Source organism: Dermacentor silvarum, chromosome 6 (genome assembly GCF_013339745.2).
Source record: "Dermacentor silvarum isolate Dsil-2018 chromosome 6, BIME_Dsil_1.4, whole genome shotgun sequence".
NCBI lineage: Eukaryota > Metazoa > Arthropoda > Arachnida > Ixodida > Ixodidae > Dermacentor > Dermacentor silvarum.
This window is the reverse complement of record NC_051159.1, coordinates 153,883,644-153,905,665: the sequence shown is the minus strand read 5'-3', so window position 1 is coordinate 153,905,665 and position 22,022 is coordinate 153,883,644. Positions and strand designations below refer to the sequence as shown.

Below are 22,022 nucleotides of genomic sequence, written 5' to 3'. Positions count from 1 at the left end.
GATAGGCCCCAGCGACATATGGAAGCAAATGTTTTTTTTTTTTTTTTTTTTTTAATGCGATCCCGTTGTGGTCATATGGGACATGTTCTGTATGATATATGAGAATACATGGCGTTTATATGGAATCTACACGTTCATACGTGAACATTTCGATATGTGGCTTATGACTTTTTTTGGATAGCGCAGGTCCGGCCCCAGTGGTTCTGAAACTAAATTATTCAAAACACTGTGCGTGCCACCCAGTCTTTGATTCATTGTTGCAGCCGCAATTACCACGAACACTCATGTCTGACGTGTCATGGATTAAATAAACGCACTCTATTTTATTCAACTATATTTCGCTGGCTTTCTAAAAGCGCAGCTACACCGCTCAAAGCGTGGCACCTTCGCACGTCAAATAATGCAAGGTTTAAGCGTAGCGAGCATGTTTGCCAGTGAGGGTAACGTGATTTATAGGGCATTGCATAAATGGCTTGCATGTAACGTTACGGATGCCTTCTTGGAGTACTGCGCACTGCTTCCATAGGGTACCTGCGGGAATAAAGCTGGCTAGTGGCACTCCAATACTCTGGCCGTAGCGTCAAGGAAATTATCGATGCACGACGCACAGAAGCTCGGACCTACCGTTCCGGTTACGTCAGGCTTAGCTCGCGTACGCGCTCTTCCGTGCTGCGGCGACAATGGGTCATTCCCACGGCCGTACAGAAAGGCACCCGCCCCAAAGGGGTCATCCGTCCGTACCAGCGTGCGAGGTCCATTCGGTTGACAGCTTCGCGCATTCATCCGGCATTTATGCGAGCTGCCCCCTCCCGCCGCTGTCTCGTGAACGTCGCATTTGTCGGGCGACGAGGCTCGGGATGAGCATGATGGATGGGTCCCTGCGAATCCAGCCAGCCATCTGCGATCGCGCGCGCCTTGTCCCGTCTACGTATATCGTTATATGCCGTGCGCATGCCTGCTTACGTCAAAAGCAGCGGACGATCGGCGGCACACAGGCAAGATGGCTCTGCGGGGGGTTCTTCCGGCGTCCTGTGTGGCGTCCGCGCTTTGCGTCATCTTTTAAGACTTGGGGGCTTCCGCAGCCGTCGCGACAATAACACCTAGCAGCTGGGAACGATCCTTCATGAATTATAGGTGCCTCCGTGTACGCAAGCGACGCTTTACCAGACGCCTTTATCTCTCTTTGCGTCATTGTCGCCTGGCACTGGTTCTTACGGATCATTTTGACGCTCCTGTCTAATATTGTCCACTTGTAGACTATTATTATTATTATTATTATTATTATTATTATTATTATTATTATTATTATTATTATTATTATTATTATTATTATTATTAGAAACCGCTAAACACCATGAGAGCGAAAAGCAAGCTAGCAGACGCCTGCTGAAGAGGCAGGCACATATACGTCAGCACTACAAACAAGAGTAGAGTCCCGTATATAGTTGAAAAGAAGTCTATAAAAGCTGAAAACGTTGTGAGACCTCTATCGAGTTTTAAGCTCGAAATTTTAGACGTAATAAATCATTGTCGTGTTCTTCTTTTTTTAGAAAACAGCCAAGTGCACAAACAGAACGTGGCGATGTATTGTTGCGTTTGGTTTATTGCGCGTTTGTTGTGTTAGTTTTGGTCGTTTCAAAAGAAACGAGACTAATCATGCAGCTCGCTGGCTGCGTAGTGGGACGTTCCGTCTTGCCGAGTTTGCTTTCCGTCTCGCATTTTGTGTTTATAGCGACGCTGTGGTCACTCTTCGTGTAAAGCAGCGATTATTTCGGATGCTTGGCAGATTTGTCATGCGTCATTAAAGCGATACGTGTATGCCACCCTTCTTGGATAGATGCTGCTGTCTTCAGGTGCGTCAACCAGTCCATTAAGGGTGTGTATTTGAACTCTTTACCTATAGGCGCAAGAAATGTCGGTGACGTATTTGGCGCACTGCAGGCTCGGCAAAGCCACGAATACGATGCGGAGGCTGCGTTATCACTGAACGTTTAGGCGGGAGTGTGGCTAGTTACTTCGTCAACAGTAAACGAAAAAAAAAAAGAAAGGAAAGGAGCCATCGACTTAGCTGTGTCATAACTCTTAATTCAAGTTAGGAAACAACCTTGAAAGCTCGTTCTAAAGTTCCTGCACGAACAGCTTGCCGAAGCAACACTGAACAATAAAGAACGTTTATTTAGGCCATTGTGTGTTCAGCCACCTGCGAAAGATGTGCATGAGTCAAGCAGTCACACTTGCGTGCCCTTCGATTCTTTGCTGTCGGTGACGCCATACTTACGTTTGCAGCACTGAACGAAACAATATCTTTCTGGCAAATACAAAAGCTTCAGAAGTAAGGCGAAAGAAAAAAAATAAACACAATGAAGCGTAGAGTCTGCGACGTTGTCTCCGTGCGATTTCGGAGAAATACTGCGCCGACAGAGATTGGACGACGAGCGGGCGCAAGTCGTCGCGCTTGTCACATTGTTTGCGTTCCAAGATATCGCCTGCGCGCACACTCGTGGCTGTTGCACAGCTCGCCGCCCCCATTTTGGGCGTCGCTATATATTCGAATATATTCAGTGCGGACTGCTCGTCGCAGTATGGCGGTGGGAATAAAATAACGATTGAAATTTCTCTCGTGGAACTTCCTCACTTAGAGAGCGCTGAGTTCATCTATCGAGTGCTGTCAAGTTTGTGCAGCGGGGGTGTCGGGTGCGGAAGCTGCTGTTTTCGTCTGTCGGGCTCCAACGGATACCAGTGTTGATCTTAAAGAGCTAGCGGGAGATCGATTGTCGCACGTCAGCCTCTTCTCAATTGCTAGCTCTGGTTTGAAAGATCGGTGAGTTTGGCAAATTCAATGCCGGTTCAGGCCGGGAGCGTTTTCAAACTATTTGACTGTGCATCACCCGCGAAAGGCTGTGGACCATATGAGGCTATAGGTTCCTTGCACCCTACACGTCTATTTAGGCACCGAAATTGGTAGTAAGCATCTGAGATTCACTGCAGTGCTCTTTTGTTTGGACTTGTTCGCGTTTTGAATGCCAGAACGAGATGCCACTTCTGCGTGCGGCTCTTTTGGTCAGTGACCTTCCGAGGCTTTCGTAGTACTACGAAAGGAGAAGTAGAATCACGTACTGCACAGATGTTGTACGAAGCTTCATATATTGCACACTCGATTGTATCTAACCGAAATTGTTGCGGGATGTATTGATTTGGTTGTGATTTACGCTCAAGGATTGTTCCTTGTTACGTCCGCGCTGTTACGAGCTGGATTGTGGTATGAGTGTTAATTAGGATGCATAATCAAAGCACAGCCTGACATGAACCATCGGCTCAGTGGCAAGGTCAAGCAATTGTGATCTCGTCTCTTCTTCCTATTTGGACCGTCATTGCCATCGTTTTTGTTGTAATTTTTTCAAGGAGGGGGGTGAGGGGGGACTTACAAATTATACAATGTTGACGACCATTTCAGATCACCAATATATATGTAGAAGTTGGTGTAACTGTGCCTACATTGTACTGTTTCCTCCTCTTGGAAAAGCGGGCTCAATTTTCCGGTCTGGAAAGAGAAAGAGATGGAAGCACTTTATTTTGAGAAACTCTCTGTTCATAAATCTCGCTTTCGGAGTCGGGCCGAATCAGTGGCTGTGTACCTGGGTGTCTATTTGACTGGACTTTGCATGCAGCATACTTGACGTAAACCACTAGCAATGGCTTCTGCGCTGAGCGGAGCTTCGCAGATAGAAAGTTGTTCTCCCAGCAGGGAGGTCGATTGACAAGCAGTCAGAACTGCCGTCACTCTTGCACCTGTCTATAGCGAGGATTTTCGGGAGCAAGAAAAACTACTCCAGGTACACGGGTGACACATCTCCTTTCCCCTTACTGCATCTCGACGACGTCCGAAGAGCTAATTGCAAGGAGCCGGGAGACTTACCCGAGTCAGAACAGAGGGCATCGAAGACCGCGTTAGGCGCATTTAAGGGTCGCGGGTTTTCGTTACGACACATGCCGCCAAATTGCTCTGCAATTAGAGCCGCATCTAAAGATTTTCCTCTCGGAGAAACCTCGGTTCCAGCCGTTTCATATTAGTCATCATCCTCGGCGGTGTGTAGGCTATGTGGCTGACGCTGGTGTGTATAAGTCGTGTCCCTCTGCAATTAGCGATGATATTCTATAGTATACTGGCTGCATGTCTGTGTTTGCGCGTTTATATACACTGTGGCCTTCACCGTGCATTCGGATGAAATCGACTACAATCGCGAAGAAGGATACGTGATAGCAACAAATAGACCTTGGTTTTCATTTTTTTTTATTCTCGTAGGCAGAAAGTGCAAGAGAGAGAGTTCAATAATATCTGGAGAGCTTAGCATAGCGACAGACCTCGGATGCTACTCCTGGTGTGATTATGAAAGATGGAATACAGAGAGCGAGATAAAAAGAAAACAAATAACACACACAGACATTAACACGTACACGCACTCAAAATGCACTCGCGCAAAAGCTCCTTACGGAGGTCTCACTGCGGCCTTTATCCCTCAGGAATGCTATATACGAGCGCTTTTGTGGGGCGTAGTTGAGACCCAGGACATTGCCATGGTAAAACTAATGCCATGTTCGCTAATGCCTCAACAGTGCCTCTTTTCGGCTACTTTCTATAATAAGCTTGCTTACACGGCTTCGGTGTTAGAATTAAAGCCTGCACTTCTCCTGCTCTTCAAGTTGACTTTCATAGACGCTAGCTGCATGTGATTTCTCTCTTACGATGGGACCATGTTACAACACTACTGTGTACGTTATCGCGTCCCTGCCTTCGCTACGAACAAGTCATCATAGTATAAGTTTCCTTGTGCTTATCAGAGATGGTCCAGCAATCTGCATCGGCCATCATATGTCGCACTGAGATAGCAATTTGCGCATTGTACAGAACATTGTCACCGGGACACGTGTCTGCTTCCGCTCGTATTTCTTTACTGGTCATTGCAGCAACCCACATATTTACTTGGGTTACTTATCTTAGAAGGGCGCTAGAGCTGCCTGGTGCTGTCTTGAGGTGCTCGACGCCAAGAGAGGGAGAAAATGTCGGTTCCTTATTTACTAGGGGGGTGTCTTGAGCTTGCCGCGCTTGTGCGCACCAGCGGCAAACGGCGACGTGCGGTCTCACTGCCAGCAGTTCAAGGCACCAAAGGGTGCCGCCGTCTCTGCCACGTCGTCCACATCGACGAGGGCGGGATGGAGGGATGGTATCCACCCCCGGATGTGGGAGGTCGTTGAGCAAACACCCCCTTTCCAACGCGTCTGATGGTTCGCGTCGTCGTTTTAGCTCATTCGCTTCACTCCGTTGTGTTTGTGTGTATGGGTTGGCGTTCGTCGAGATTGTGTTTCCTTCCGCGTAAGATGGAGACCCCCTGCTGATTTAACATAAAACCTCCTCGCGCGCTCCTCGGCAGTGCAGCGAAAGGCACACTGCAGGTCGTTGACAGCTCCGGACCATGGACTCTTCTCCGTCTGGGGAAGCCGGAGAATCGGCTCCCTGCTGCATGCATCAGCGTGTTTCCGCGCGCATATATTTCGTCTCGTCTGTGCCTGGATAGCGAACGCGTTGCCGGCGATGGGGGGTCGTTGGTTTCGCTTCTTCCAGCACGGCGTCAGTTTGTCCTACTTGTGTCTTGGACAACACTAAAGATCATTGACAACGCGATGCCTTCTTTCCTTCTTTCTTTCCTTCTTCCTTCCCTCCTGCCTTTCCACGTAAAGAAACATCGAACGTTCGTATCAGCGTAGACTCCGCGTTCCCCAGCTGTGTCTGCCTTCGATGCCTCCTGCATTACATCTTTCTTACTCTTATTCGTGTAGAAACATCCGAGATAATTTTGGAGTGTTGTCGAATCGTTGTCGGCAGTCAGATTCGGCCCGTATACGAAATGTCTGCGTGTGTGAGTTCGCACGCGCTGCCGTATATCCGCGATCTCGCACTCTATAGTAGCGCGAGGCGCGAATCGCGTATATCGTGTATCCGTGCCTGCAGCACCACTCGATCAGCGCATTCCGTCTTTGGCTCACCCTGTAATCATCCGCAAACCCTCTCTATCCCGAAGAAGTCAATCCGACTGCACAGCGTATGTGCGTCCGGCGGCGCAAAAACAGTGATCTCTCTCTCTCTCTCCTGTACTTTCCTTCGCCTGTCTCTTAAACACGAGCACAAGGCAGCGAGCAAGTACAAAACGAGAAGTGCTAATAACGACGAGCGAGGCAACATTACACGCGCGTCCCGTGTTACGCTGCGCCAGCCGACGGCGCCTCATTGAATGGCAGCCCAATGCCGCCCGCGTGCGTGCATGTATGCTACGCGCTCGGCGCCGCTCGGACGAGCCTTTCGTCACGCTCATCGGTCCCAAACGAGCCGGTGATGCAACCGACCGGTGTGCGTGCGAGGGGGCGAAACAACCGCCTCCTCCTCCTCGCTATACCTCGCCGGGTGAAGCGAGGTAAACGAGAGGGGGGGGCGACAGACACGCGCATATACGGCGCGTTGTTATTCAATTGCCCGATAAGGCGCGGCTCCCACGAATGAGTCGTGTTTCGTCGGTATAGACTTCAGCATCCCGCTGTGTGTGGGGGATACTCGTACACGGCGCTCTGCAGTATATAGTTGTCTGGTATATATACCGGATCCGAGCTTCGCAGACCGCGACGGTTCCTGCGGTGCGTAAAGGGTATCCTACGAACCAAACACAAAAATCGGGACGTTACGCAAGACGAAGCACACAAGCGGGGAGACCTGTGGCTTAATGATCGGTAACTATCCCGCGTTCGGCCAGTGCACGTGGCTTCCTCTTCACCGATGTCCATCTACTTTGCCTCTCTGTCTGTAGGCTATACGCAGGCGACGTGCGTTTCCTGGTCGTTCCGTCTTTCTTTTTTTTTTTTTTTCTTCTTTTTTTTCTCGTTTGGTGCGGCGCATGTATGTCTCGTGCTTCCAGAGTAGCTGCCAAGTTAGCCTGAGCCAACGCGGCGCTTACCAACTACCTCGCCTTCTCTACGTTTGTTGCGTGCCAGTCTTTCACTGCTACAGCCAGGCTGCGAATTGTTTAGTTTCCTTATTACATTGCGGACCCGCAACGGCTGATCTGGGCCGCTGCCTCGAAATCTGGTCGTACGCCGTGCTTTGAATGCTGCGTTTTCGTGAATTACACTTGAACCATCCGACGTATATATATATGCTCCTGTGCTATGAACGTTTTTTCGCTCTCTGCGACGATTTCGCAGTCGTATTAGCGAAAAATAATTAAAGGTGAGAAGACAAAAAAAAATGAAACAGATGGAAAAAGCAAAAACGAGCGCAAGCAGGATACAACTTGCGAGCTGTGTTTAACATTCAATAAACTCATCCGTCCGCCGACAGCTGCAGGGAAGCGCCGTCGCGGCGTAATTGAAAAATTCGCCGGCGTTCTGCGTGCCGCCGCTTTTTGAATCTCGCTAAGCCAGAGACAACATCGGATGAACATCTGGGTTCGCCCCGAAAGCGGGCCACGCGCAACACACGCACGCGCTGCATCGCCAGCGAACGTCAAAGCCTTCTTTCTCTCTTTTTTTCTTCACAATCGCACGGCTCTGTTCGGGAATTTTCGTTTCTTTTCGGTGCTTATATCCGCCAACATAATAATAATATTAGTAATAATTTCACTCCCCGGGTCTCCGCCACCGCTAATCTCTGCATTGCCGCGACGGGTCAATTGTTTTGCGCCGACGCGGCCCGTTTCCCCTGGTCTGCGACGCGTGTCGGCCTTCCCGCTGGAGTTGGCGCGCCGAGATCAGTGCGGCGGACGTCGACGCTGCCGTCTCGCTGGCTTCCTTTATTCCACGGCATCCTGCGCCCACACACAGACGCCCGCACGTATGAACCCATGCGCACACTACATACATACATACATACATACATACATACATACATACATACATACATACATACATACATACATACATACATACATACATACATACATACATACATACATATATACATACATACATACATACATACATACATACATACATACATACATACATACATACATACATACATACATACACACACACACACACACACACACACACACACACACACACACACACACACACACACACACACACACACACACACACGCTTCGCGCTTGCTGGCACAGGCACGCATGGATTCACCGCACTGCGTGGTTTTCTTTCGGCGTAACAACCTGCGGGATTCTTTCAGACTCCATGCGACCGAACGGGGGATAAGGGGGCAGATGAGGCCATTGTCCCCGCGCTAAATGGATTTAGCGTTATCTGAGACGTTCGACGAGGATGCTTCTAGCGCATCGCGCCTTCCCGGTCAGCCCTTTAGTTTTGTTAACTATGTTTTATTCTTTGATGTAGTCATATGGGCTTTATCACGTCTCTCTTTTTTTTTTTCTGTTGGTATCGACCGAGCGCAGAAAAAAAGGCTCTCCCCTGGATTGTGCACGACGATACAGCGTGCCCGTCTTGAGTGCAGTCATCAGCGGAAGGGGAAGGAAAGAAGGAAGAGGTCGGGCACACACACTTGTCCCGTTCCCGCGACGTTGGAGTGCTTGCGCGTCGTTAAACTAATGTTTTAATGGCGAGAAATCCAGAGTCTACAGTCTTGTGAAGCTCTCTACGGCTTTTTCACTCGACAACGGTAGGGTGGCTGACGCGGCGATCGTGTTTGAACAGGGGCCAGAAAAACGCACGCTGTTGTTTGAAGAGACATTGAAAAACAAAACACACAAAAAATAAGAACGAAAGAAGGAAACGCGCATTGCTTTTTCGAGAAGAGAAACCAGGAAATTTGTATACGTAATCCGCACTTGGTAAACGCCACTCAGAGTTCCTTACGTTGCCGAACTTGTGTTTCGCAACGACGCTGACTATAATGGGAAAAAAAAACCTATTATTAATTCTCGTTTGATGAACAGTAACCATTACCATTCTGAAGCATGGCGTCTATTGTTGTTGTTGTTTTTTTTTTTTTGCGCTTCTCGGGTTCGTTTTCTTCTGTGTTTCATCGTTCCAGTAAACGTAAACGACCTGTACCTTCTCTCTAGAAGATCGAGGCATCCACGCCAACTGTGCACCGTGCAACTTGTAGCTCACAAATAAACGCAGTGACTCAAATTATACCCAGAAAAATAAAATAGGCTATAAGAGACGCCGGACGTTTACTTCTTCGTCAAAAGATCATATCACTCATCGCAGTCCGTTGCGAGCACAGCATGGCCACAAAAATGAGCGCAGACGTTCGCCTGTGTATATACGGATAGCCGTACAACGAACGTCCACGCTATAGCGCCGGGAGTCCCCTCTCTCTCCCACTGCCCTCGACATCGAGGGAGAAAGGCATCCAGCAATGAGCGGTGTGTAGAGCAATCGGGGAAATGCTTCCTCCGCTGAGTGGCTTTCGCTGTTTCCCCTTTCATGGCGACCGCCGTCCCGTTCTTCTCTGCTTCATGGAGGATGCCATCACCATTCCCTTCCGTGTACTGTACGCCGTTCCGTTCGCTCGGTACGGAAGCGCTATACATGTTTTGAGCATTTCTGGCGCAGTACGTGTGTTCCCTTCTCTTTATTATATTGTCCCGCTGTAACGTGTACACACGCGTTGAGTTGTGTTGCTCTGGTGTAGACGCCGTAGATTTTCATGGCGAGCGCTCGGATTGCTCAGTGTGGTGCTCAGTCAACTCTCTCTTTCTTTCTCTGATTGTCGATGCCTTCGTCAGAGAACGCAGCGCAGATAGTTTTGCGACGATTTCCCGTTCCCTATATTTTTTTTCCTAAGTTGTATCTCTTGCTTCTGCTTCTTTTGAGTGACGTCTGTCTGCAGATAATGTTCATTGAAGGCACAATGCGCGATGTCATCAGGTGCGGATGGCCTCCTGCTTGGGAATTTCGTATTTCTATTGCGAAAAAAAAATTATGTAAGGTGAATAGAAAGGAAACAATAACCGCCATGATTATTGCTCCACGGAAACAATGCGCGCACTGCTATAGAACGGATAATTTGTTTCTTGTAGACCTTACGTGAAAACATCGAAGGTGTGAGATAAGTATCGTAGTGCTGCTTACCATCCTAGCTTCACAATGGCCTGAAAGGCCGCAAGAATCTTAATTTCTATCGGATTGTCTAGGGAACCTGGCATATTGGTTGTGAGACTGCAATGCCTGAGGATATACATTACTCCGAAAGCTGTCTCTGACAGTGATAGCGATTTCTAAGGTGTTGTTATAATATTCCTATTGTAAAGAGGTTTATTGGACGAGTCCAACAAACAGGCGGTAGCTCGGAACAGTACGCAGGGAGAAGAAGATGGTGGTGTTCGAACGCCGATCTCGTGCCTTCTCCTTGTGATGATGATCGCTCAGCCCGGAATGTCATTCTTTTCATTTCTTCATTATACTATTAATATAACTACTATTTTATTTTTATTCTACTTTTGTACTGTCTTTATGCTCGAAAAGGTAAACGGAAATAAATTAAACATTATTTCTGTTCCCATGACCTGTTCATTCTTGTGTTCTCGTACTCTCATAACTTATCTTTCTTCTCTACCCCTCTAGTTTCTCCGTGATCCACTGACTTGATCTGTTAGTGTACATCTTTTTTTTTTTTCATTGTGAATTTCTAACACTACTTTGTATTTTCATTACTTATTCTTTAAGCTAAGGTTTTGGGATAGCCGGCCAATTTTGTGGGCAAACTTACCACGTTTTACATTTGATAAATGAGGAAAAGAAATAGAGTAACCGGAATTATTTTTGGTTTCAGCAAGGGAAATGTTAGCTTAGCAGTCCGAAATTATCTTACTGAACCCAATCGGTTACCCCGCTAGACTGATCTTATTGGTTTGTGTGTGTGTGTGTGTGTGTGTGTGTGTGTGTGTGTGTGTGTGTGTGTGTGTGTGTGTGTGTGTGTGTGTGTGTGTGTGTGTGTGTGTGTGTGTGTGTGTGTGTGTGTGTGTGTGTGTGTGTGTGTGTGTGTGTGTGTGTGTGTGTGTGTGTGTGTGTGTGTGTGTGTGTGTTTTCTCCTTTAAAAACTCGGTGCTCTGTGTGGATCATTTCTTTTACATTCCCACTTTTATCCTGCACACTAGATTTCTTATCTGTAAGTGGAAATTTCCAAACTGTATGTTATTAATTGCCCCCCCCCCCCCCCCCCGCCAGTTTCTCTTGGCCATTTGACTCATGGCCAATAATACCCCACTCTGCTTATTCGCGACATTGACTGAGGGCAACAACACCAACAACAAGCACGCTGCTCGCGCCGTCCCCTGTTATACCCCGGTTTAACCCTGCCTGCTCAGCCAGTATCGCAGACTTGCTTAAACCCCCAAGAGCCACGAGATCGTCGCGTCGTCATCTCTGAAGCGTCGCATCCTTCCGCGTTCATATATTACGCGCATCCGCACCTGACTTCCGCGGAGCCTCGCGACGCGACCCAGACCGTAGGCGTCGTCGGCCGTTGCCGACCGGCTTTATTCCATTGACACTCGTGCGGGCTGCGGCAGCAGTCTCTGCCGCCTCCGTGAGTGCGTGCGCGCTTCAAGCCGGTGAAAAAAAAAAAAGTAAAACAGCAGCCAGCGGCTTATTAACTGCCGCCGCACCGCCCGTTCGCGCGCAGGGGCCCGTGCATGCAGCACCGGCAGCGCCTACTCGGCCTGCGCTTTTAATCTGCGTCTCCGCGCAAGTTGACAGGTAATTCGTTGCGCGCTCCCAGGAATACGGGAACGAGAAGAAGGGGCTCTCCTCGTCTGGCTTCCAGAAGGACCCCGGTGGCCACCGTCTCTGAGAAGCGGCAGCCGCCGTTTTTTGTTTTTGCGTCTTGGCCGTTCGTTTAGAAGCCGCCGCTATATAGCGTGCGTGCGTAAGTGCGAGTCTGTTTTGTGCGTTTACGCGCGCCCATGTGTGTGCGTGTGAATGAAGCCGCGGTGTCTCTCCCGCGAGAACACGTGTGTGTCCCGTGCTATTGACCGCTTTTTGATTCGTGTCTCCCGCTTCTCTCCAACCCTAACCTCCCCCAACCTTCCTCCCTTCCTTGCCTCGCGACTTTGAATAATTAATGCGCCAGTGCGACGTATGTGTGTGCGTGCGGAGAGCCCGTCTGCTCTCTTTCGGGCGAGTTTTGTGCCTTATAACCTGCGTCACTTCGAATCCCGTGGGCCGCGCTAGATGGAAGGGCGAGGAGGGATAGAGAGAGGAGACGCAGGTTGTCTTTACGTATATAGGAGACTGTCATTCGCGCGCGCCTAAGTTCTGTCTCTACCACGCCGTAGCCAGCGAGCGAGCGAGTAGAAACGTATTCGTCACTTTTGTATATGCTTTATACCACTGCCGTCTCTCTCCCTGTACCTTCCATCATGTGCCCCGCTCAGCTTGGCACCCGCTTTCTTCATTCCCTTGGCGGAGCTACTTACAATTCGGTGCCGGCCGCCTTGTCGATCTTTTTGCTCTAGACCTTTGCATTTCCTTTCGTTCTCATTTTTTTAGGATTACCGTTTGGGCGAGGGAGAGAGAGCAAGTGCCGCGCAAGTTCTGCTACTGTCTACCCAGCAGGTACGCGCACCGTGACAGGCAAACGGGATTACGTTCGTATTACGCCCGTACTGCGGCCATAGCAGCCGCAGCAGCATTGACCCCCTCCGCCGTTCCTCCTGCGGCGGTAATCTAGATCTCCCTGCTCGTTCGTCATCTCGTTTCGACCTATCCCCGTGCCTTGCGATTTCTTTGCCACGTTCGCATCTGTACTTGTATGGCCGTTCCTTCTCGGGATTTCAGGAGTAATTATCCGCCGCAAAGGGCAACGGCTTTATTTCGTTTATCTCTCACTTTTTTTTCATCTCTCTTTCTCTCTTCGGTATTAGCATTTCTCGCGAGTTTCTTTCTGGGGATTCCGTAGATTATCTTCGTTCGCGCACGCTGTCTTAATGAAAATGGAGAAGCGAACAGGCTTCTATACGTCGCAATCACAGACGCGTATAACGCGTCTCAATTCGAGGAGCTTGGTTCAAGTTAATCACCAATAAAACGTGTGCTTCGATGTCGTTAAACTTCCAGGGGCCGGGAGACTTTGTGCATGTCCTGGCGCGTGTATCCAGTGTCTGGAAGCGCCTGTTGTTGAAACGCCGAACGAATTGATTTCTACATGCGGGCAAAGGCTGTGAAATATGGAAACGTGTGTGTGTCTGTGTGTGTGGCTTTCCTATTTTCTTTTTCCTCTTTTTTTCTTTTTTTTTATCTCTCTCACCTATAGTATCCCTTTACCCCTACCCTGGTACAGGGTAGCCAACCAGAGATAATCTCTCTGGTTAACCTCCCTGTCTTTCCTTTGCATTTCTCTCTCTCTCTCTCTCTCTCTCTCTCTCTCTCTCTCTTTAGTTTAGTGTTGTTGTTTTGTTTTTGTAAGTCACGAGGTGATGAGCTCGCCAACCTGTAGACGTGGTAGCAATGCTTGTGATGAATGGAGGGTGAGTTACCTGGCATTTAGAGACCGAGTTTGGAAACAGCGCGCCCTCGTAGATCTTGTAGAACTACCCAGAAAAATAACAAGAAAAAAAAAAGAAAGAAGACGCCAGGAAAGGTGACGGCCTCTGCGCACCTTTTCCTTATTGCGACTCCCCGTCGCGCACAGGGGCTCGCGCACTCACGTCCAGTGTACGTGACCCCGCGTTTCGCAAGCTTCCCGAAGAAAACGTACGTGTTGCTAGACAAAACGGCGATCGAATTCAATAATGGAACACACTAGAGCAAGCTTGTACCTATAGTACATCGGAGAAGCCTTGCTCCTCCACTTCGCGACCTGCAGAGGGTGCTCGCGGAAGCGGCACGCTGTGGTTATATACGTGTGGATTCGCAGTCTTACGAGAGGTCGTCCGTCGAGTGGACTACAAATCGCTGTTTTGTCGACCGCGTCCTATACTACATAGATTCTCGTCGGAAGAGGAATGTCGATCGAGGATAACTATAGGAAAGGTGACCAGAAAAACCGACTAATCATATGATAACAAAACGTAATATGGTTGCACCCAAGTCCATGTAACAAAGTTGGTAGAATTCGGAAAAGGTAACAAAAATAGAAGTCAGCTTTTCAAAACTGTTTATCTCAAAAAACAAACGAACAAAACGGCACGTGGTACAAACGCTGCGTTTGCCTTTCTTGCTATTGCTTTCGTGCCGCATCTGTTAAAACGTGGTGTACAAAGTAACCATCTTGTATTCAAAAGCACCAAGGCTTCGTCATATAATGTGAAAGGAGGAAACAAACTACCAAGCGCGTACTTGGGCTGAGTTCCCTTGGTCACGCTAGATTGTATATTTAAATATAGCAAACTGAGAAGCTGCAACGCGCAAGACTAAATAACAAAGAAACAATAGGCTGGATTCGCCGCGTGTCTCTCATTGGTTCTTTGTGAGGTGCCTTTATATACCTGCACGTAAATATGCAACGCACATATATGGACGGCGGCCCCCTACGCTTTCCTGGTTGTTATGGGGTTCAATGTACGAATTCGGGAGGCTTATAGTCGCAGCCGCAGATTTAGGAGCACACGGAAGTGTATGCGGGCGGCAGATATCTCCTACCACCACCGGGATTCCCTCCTATAGTCGGCGACGTTCCGAACCATTGGCCATCGGCATCCAGTCCGCCTTATGGGCCGTTAACGGCCGACGTTCCTTCTTCCTGCGTCGTTGTTCGCGGCGTGTGCGTTCTGTTCGCCGTTTTCGTCCCTTCCGTGGGTGAAATGGGATCCGGAGAAGCGGGGATTAACGTTGCCATGACGACAGCTACGTGCTTGCGCTCATAGTCGACCCGGTCGCACACGCGGCAGTCGCAAGTATATAGCCTATATATGCTTGCTCGGCCGCCCGCATCGTCTTTCGGCTCGGAATTGGTCAAGAACCGTATATATCGCGACACACATAGCCTCTACATGGATGAAATAATATCATGCATCCTCTTCGTATCCGTCCAAACCAATCCGTCTTAAAAACAGGAAGAAGAGAGTTCCTTATCGATAAGGTGGCGTTGCGGAGGACCATGACCTCGGGTGCTGTGCACTTGTGGTGGCTTTGCGCAGCAACTATTTCCGCAGAACAGTGGCATTAAAGAGGCATTTTTTCTGAGCACAGCAGTCGCTGCTTCCTTTCCATGTTTCTTCCCCTCCTTCCTGAAGAGTAAGAGGGCGTTGTGGCCATTCCGGTCACAGCTGCTGTATACTGCTCTTTCTGTTGTTTTTACCGGTTTATTTGCAGATGCGTTTTGAAACTTAATAATAATAATAATAATAATAATAATAATAATAATAATAATAATAATAATAATAATAATAATAATAATAATAATAATAATAATAGCTGCTGTGTAAGTAATTGCCGCAATGTATATAGTTGCACTATGTCTTTTCATTTGACTAGGGCTAGAAGGCGCGGTCGATTCAGTTAAATCAACCGTGACCTTCCGAAGCAACACCTAGACGACGAGAGACGTTGTGGTATGCTGGCTGTATACAGGACAGCAGACTGGACGTTGCTCACATTTATTATGCTGCCCCCGAATTCACTCCGAAACCCTTCTGTGTCCATGCATGATGTCGATCTGTTGTACTTGCTTGCTCTCCGCAGAAATCTGCCACAGCAGCCATGACGCCAAGGCAATATAGTTTCACGATTTGGATCGGCGATATCGCGTTCACAGCAGCTGAGAGAATCGTGTGCTCCACTGCATCGTTTATTATAAGGCCCTTCATTTCGGCGCGACTCGATGTGACACCGCCGCGCCTCTGTGACAGTTTCACACAGGCCGTGCCGTCCCAGGCAGCTGCGCCTGTGTGTGGCTCGTGGGTCTGCCTGGGAAGCTTCCGAGCAGCGACAAACTCGCGGCTCGCCCGGCGGCCCCCAGCGCGCGTGTGTGTGCGGTGTCAGGGCCCCAGCTGCCGCCGCGTCAAGAGTGCGCTGACACCAACGCAGCTTTCCGGCTCGGGCGCCCACCGCACCCTCCCAACGTCCCGCAACGACGCAGCGCTGCGTGGTTTGTGCTGTCTGCTGACGCCAGAAGGGTTCGGTGCCTCGTGCTTGTTTCATTATGGCGCGCTCGAGGCAGTTACGACTGAATTGCGTTCTACGTTGAGCCTGAAGCCCCACTTCGATCCGCGGAATGTGAACTTGCTGATGTTGACTGTTTGCTGGCTACATTGCAGGCAAGGTACGCTGGTACGTTCTGTACTATCTCCCTTTGTGATACATACTCTCGTAATTATCGAAAACTAGGCACGCGGAGTTAAAGGTTACGCTGCCCGAAGCGCCTGAAGCCGTGTCCGGAACGTCTGCAACGAAGCCATCTTGAATGAATGCCTGCAGTCTCGTCTGTAATGTTCGAGGGAGCGTAGGGCGCGGAGCATGTACAAGAACACTGGTGTCGTTTAGCCTAGAGCAACATTTCACATGCAAGTCCATTCGTTTGAGCACTCAGCTGCAATGGTTGGTCCGTTGTAACGCGACCACATCTGACGTAATGAACGCCTGACATCCGAGACAAATCGATTGAGTATGCTTCTCTGGCAGCTCCTTCCGCGAGTCTAAAGACTGCTTCGTCGGTCGATGCTGAGTGACGTAGGGAAAGATGCAAGAAAGCCGGCGGTAACCGGTGCGCTATAGCGCAACTCATCACGTCGACCAGGCCGCGTCTATCCAGCAGAACAACCGGTCAAGTTTGTTTTTCCGGTGTGGAGGGCTTCGTCGAGATCCGCAATGTGATACATTCCCTGCTGCTGCATGGTTCGTCTGGCATCCTCTTTCGTGACACCGTTTCTACCTCAAGCAACCTCCGGGTCAAGCATCGATCCTTGACACACGAAACTACGGAACTCCGCTTGCGGTCACCCCTCTTCCATTTTCTTTTCCCTGCTTCTCGTTCTCCGCAGGATCGCTCAACGTGCAGTAAAGAATGCACAAAATGACCCGCGCGGCAGCCCCAGCGCATACAAGGTCAACGTGAGTTGCGTGCCGACGGCCGAATATCTCCCCTCTCTGCCATGGACGAGCGTGCAGTGCGTGCGCACGCTATTGAACAGCTCACCGCTCGCCCATACAGAAATGCCCGCATCGGCGAGAGCTGTGCAGCGCACGCATCAGACGCAGGAGGCACGGCCATTGTCTGGACAACTCAAGGTTGTAACTATTTAGCGACGAGAGCCCCCAAGAACGGCACGCCCCGCCGCGAGAACCACGCAGGCAGCCACGCGAAGTGCCGTGCCCGCCTATTTTTTTCTTCCGATCGCGATCGCTGCGTCGGTGGCGGCGGCAGCCTCCGCTGGGGCGCAGCCGAGTTTGTGCGCCGTGTTTCCAGCTCCCGCTAACGAGGTCTGCTTCGTTCTGACAGGCGCGGCTGTTCGCGCAGCGTCTGTGTTGTCTGTCTCCGTGTGTGCGCGCTCTACACTTGTCGAGTGAGGTGCGTTGGAACAGAGAAAGTGTCGGCAGTGCACCCTGCCAGTACTAAGTGGCGAGTGGGAGAAAGGCAACAATCGTCCTCGATACTCGGAGAAAATGGGGCAGGAATTCTATCGCGAGGGGCTCACTGAGAGTCCCCCTGTCCGAGTCGTTCCGCATGCAAAGGGCTTATAGGAGTGGTTGGGTCCCAGGAGTTTCGTTTACCCCCTCCCCCCCCCCCTTTTTTTTTTTCGGCGAGACAGGTGCGATACCCTCAGCCAAAGTATTTGAGCAAAGGAGAGAGAGAAAGCAAGGAAATGAACACGGAGAAGTCAACTAAGCAGGCATCGAGTTCCATATATACTATATCCAAGAGAAAGGGGATAGAAAGCGTTAGGAAACAAATACAGCGGGCTTAGATGATGGACAGCACAACTATATATATATATATATATATATATATATATATATATATATATATATATAGACGATCGCTCAGGCCAGTAGGCTTCAAGAACAGTATCGGCGCTCGAATAACATTCTGCTCCGTCCTAGGAAAGCTGTCGCTCTGGTCCTAGTTCATTCGTCTCTTGAAACCATCTAGAGTACTGCCTGGTTTAAGGCGGCTTGTCATATGGTGAGGAATTGAGCGGATACCACCCTCGTTTAACAGTTATGCTCCTCTTGTATGTGGTATGACTACCTCTATGACATTTCCCACTACGCCACATGATTTTAACTTCATAATAGCAGAAATTTCGGCACGCGGAACGGTGTGGCATGTGCGAAAGGAAGCTTTTCTCTTGTTGCGCACGAGTATTTATTCGTTTTTTTTTTTTTATTCTTGCGCTGTGATAATTATTCCATACGTATGTCGCTATTTTTCAGTAAAATTTAGTTTTGAGTTCAGCGCTTGTGTGTGTCTTCCTTGCCTATACGGTGCGCGTAAAAGCTGCGCTCTTTATTTCCATCGTACGTCGTTTACCCGTTCGCCTTTAATCTTCTAGTGTGTTGCCAAACATAACATAGACCAGTATCGTTTCCTCTATCCATGCGTTCCAACAATTATACAAACCTATATCTGCTATTGGCGTGTGCTATGTCATAACTCTTATCTTTTCAAGAAGAGGGAATACTTGGTCATATGAAAGGCGTGTGGACTAACGTGTGCACAACTATATATAATCCATTTCATGTGTTCGGAGCTCGTAGCTTAACGCATTCAAGATTTCTCGCTGCGCGCTCTTGCTTATAGTTAACACATGCGGAACTCGTTAACGATCGCGTCTATTGTCCGCCAGGCACCAACGTCTTGCGTTGTGCGGCCATTACGCATGCGAGCCTGGTTTCATTCAGCGTCACCTTCGCTCTCTTGTGTCGGTCGATGCCAACTTCATTCAGGAGCCCCCCTCCTCCTCCTCTGCAGGGCGTTTCAGTGCAGGAGGCCTCGTTCCAATTTGCTCCACCCAGTGCCTTACCACTGTATAGTTCTCGGTATACCACCGTCGAAAGCGTATAGCTTGATTGAGGACATCGCGCTTTGCTCTGGCATCTCGCAAGCATCGCTTACGACGTGCGTTATCTGCACAGGGAGAGATGCCCGACTTTCGAGGTTAACGTCTCGCTTCGCCCTTAATGCCCGCCGAGCTCGCAGCCTCCTCGAGTATTAAACGAGATACATGGACGCATGACGGAGCATTGTTATTCTTTGCTGCCACATTATCGTCACATTTATTCATGTTGAAAGGGAAGAAATTGTTGCCGCGCGACTGGATGCATGCAGCTACAAAGGAAACCCAAATGTTTCTCTCATAAAAACTCGTATTAGTTTCCTTTGTAGGTTCGTACTTGGCTAGTCGGATGGATGACATTTTTTCCCTTCGTCAACCTTCCCCCATCTTGCGGGCTTCTGCAGAACTGGTTTGCCATGTTTATTCATGTTACTTTTCCTTTGCATTACCACGCAGCTCCTTGCCTTCCCTTTCGTTTTACATTATATGACTAATTCGAGGCGTGCACAAGACCAGCAGCTTGCAGCAACGCTCTGGTCATTGCAAAATTGCCGCATCGATCACGTAATTTCTGTTTCTAGCTAGCTGTGCCAGGTAATAGGCCTTGCAACTTGCAGGCGCCGGAGCACTATCTCAGTCCGAACTCACAGGTGATTACATGCAGTACAGCTTGATTACGATTGAAGCGCAGTAGTCGAGTTTCGTATACGGAACCTGATTACTTGTAAACGCCAGGTAGCTGTCTCGATGAACGAATGAGGTGATACGTAATGGTCTGTACAGAATGAAACGCAATAGCGGGAGTTTGAAAATGGCTACTCGCAGCAACAGCCTTCACCACCGATAATGTGGGCCGCGTTTTTGTTGCGGTTTGTTTATCCTTACAGCAACGTAGGCTGGCGATCGTTAGCACAAATAACCGCAGGTTCGTCCTTGTTCCCGTGTCAGTGTCGTACTAGGTGTATGTAAATTACAAAATCTAATCTCTGAACCTCTAAACGTTACCTAGAGATGTATGATAGTGGCGAGCTGAAGAAGACTGCATTACAGTGAACTAATAGAACATGAATGCATACACGGTATTCGCTAAGAGCTCCCGTGAGGCTTGTGCGTGCAATTCAGATCGGAATATAAATTGTCGCATAACATGGCACAAAAACAAACGCAACCTGCTCGAAGTCTCTCATGCATAATGGGCACGCGCATAAGCGGGTATATTCCTTTTTTTCTTTATTGTATGTATGCTACGGCCAGCACATAAACCATGGTCTCTGCTTGTCATCTTATAACGCAGACGCCTAGGCAGCCTGTTTTCGCACATGTGCTAGACTTCTTGACACACCATACATGCATGGCTATTCTAGGACTTCACACTCGCTGCAGCGGGTTTGGGTCCTCAGAACCCGCTAAGGAACTTCGATGTTACATCGTCACCGTACCAGGTGTTGCATATCCTTCGACCGGACCCACGTCGCCTGACAGCCACGTTCGATCAAACCTGTAAATAAAGAACTTGATTTTACTCATTTGCGCAGTATATAAAAAAGAGGATATTGCGAGATGTAATTATGACTTAAGCAATATTTCAGTCTCTCCACAGTATCACCTTTGAAGGCACATTGGTTACAGCATGGCGACGCTACTGCAGGTCTCTCAGCGTTAAACGCCGCGTAATGCGTCGAGTAAGGCGTGATATGAAGAAATCGCGTAGCATGCAGCCGTCGCACGTTGCTAGAATCCGTTGGCACATAAGCTGTCTGCACCCGGTATTGTCGGTATTCATAATTGCTATCGTAATCAGAAGTGTCGACATCTTGTATTAAATGTAGTGGGTACATCATTTACATTTAGGCAGTCCCGCATATTTCTTGCCACTTTTGGCTTACTTTCTTCGCTGCCCGTCAGTGCACGTTTTGTGCTCAGCTATAAATTGTCTGCCGTGGGCACGGTTAGTTGTTACCTCGGTTACGCAATTTCTATTAATTCCAATGTTATTGGCAAAAGAGAGGAAAGACGCTGTCGTTTCTGCTAGGACATGGCCTTGAATGAGCTATAACCATTAATGATGAATGCACCTCCACTTCGTGCGGTTACACTTGGCTATCTTAGGAACACCTGCCCTTGAACAAATGATAATCATCAATGATGGATTGATCTTCACGTCGCGAAGCGGCAGCTCCGTGGCCTGTCAAGCTGGCCACGTACAAAGGACTTTGTTTATTATTTTTTTCCACGTTGTGTTCATCTCTCCTTTTTCATAATTATTATCGCATAAACTTCTATATGGGGATGGTGTTTTGAGTTGGTGCCAACCGCTGTAGGTGTACTATTTTCAGGAACTACTTGGCCAGTCGTACGATGCTGATGTACAGGCGCACAGACGACATCTGCTGGCGTTTGTCTAAAACATAAAGAATGGCGCTTTGTGTTTCTTGTCGAACGAAACGCGGTTCCTCGAACCGAACTTTCACACGTCGTGGTACGGCAGCACGCAGAACCACGGTTCGTCAGTGTTTGCAACTTAACGATCTGCGCAACTGCTGCGCCATTTCGTCACGCGTTGGCTGTCTTTATGCGGTGTATTTCTTGTGTTTTCCACTTCTCGTTCCAAGCGGTTAACTGTCCCTACGCTTGAGCTTGCTCCCCATTCCACGTGTATGTGCCGGTGTTTTGGTCCCGTAGCCCTGTTGACTGTGTGACTATAGGAATATTGGGATGACCCAATATTCAAGGACCCGCCGCGATGTTGTTGAGCACGAGGTGGCGGGTACGATTACCGGTCGCTGGAGTTGCATTCTGATGTGGGCCGAGTGCAAGAAAATTCTCGTGTATAGCCTTGTTTTGGGTCCACGTTAAGGAACCCCAGGTGGCCAAAATTCATCCGAAGCTTCCTCGTCCCTCCAATGCGGCCTATCTCATGTGTGTGGCTTTAGGACGTTAAACCCAACCATCAGCGGGAAACAAGGCATGAGCTATCGTCTCGAAACAGAAGAGCAAAAGCTACATATCTCCGTGCACATAATACCTAGACGAAACGAAGGATGTGGATTCACTGA

The 22,022-nt window shown here is 48.9% G+C and overlaps 1 protein-coding gene across 5 annotated transcripts in view; it reads left to right on the top strand.

The window, feature by feature from the left end:
• LOC119456274 (protein TANC2-like) overlaps positions 1-22,022 on the top strand; it is a 271,072-nt gene that overhangs the window by 26,080 nt on the left and 222,970 nt on the right. The window contains exon 1 of one of the 5 annotated variants that reach the window (XM_049669658.1): positions 1,857-1,876. The exons of the other annotated variants lie outside the window; for them this stretch is intronic. The gene's annotated coding sequence lies outside the window, so the exon portion shown is untranslated. Of the gene's footprint in view, positions 1-1,856; positions 1,877-22,022 lie in introns of those variants that run through there. 5 annotated transcript variants of the gene reach the window in all.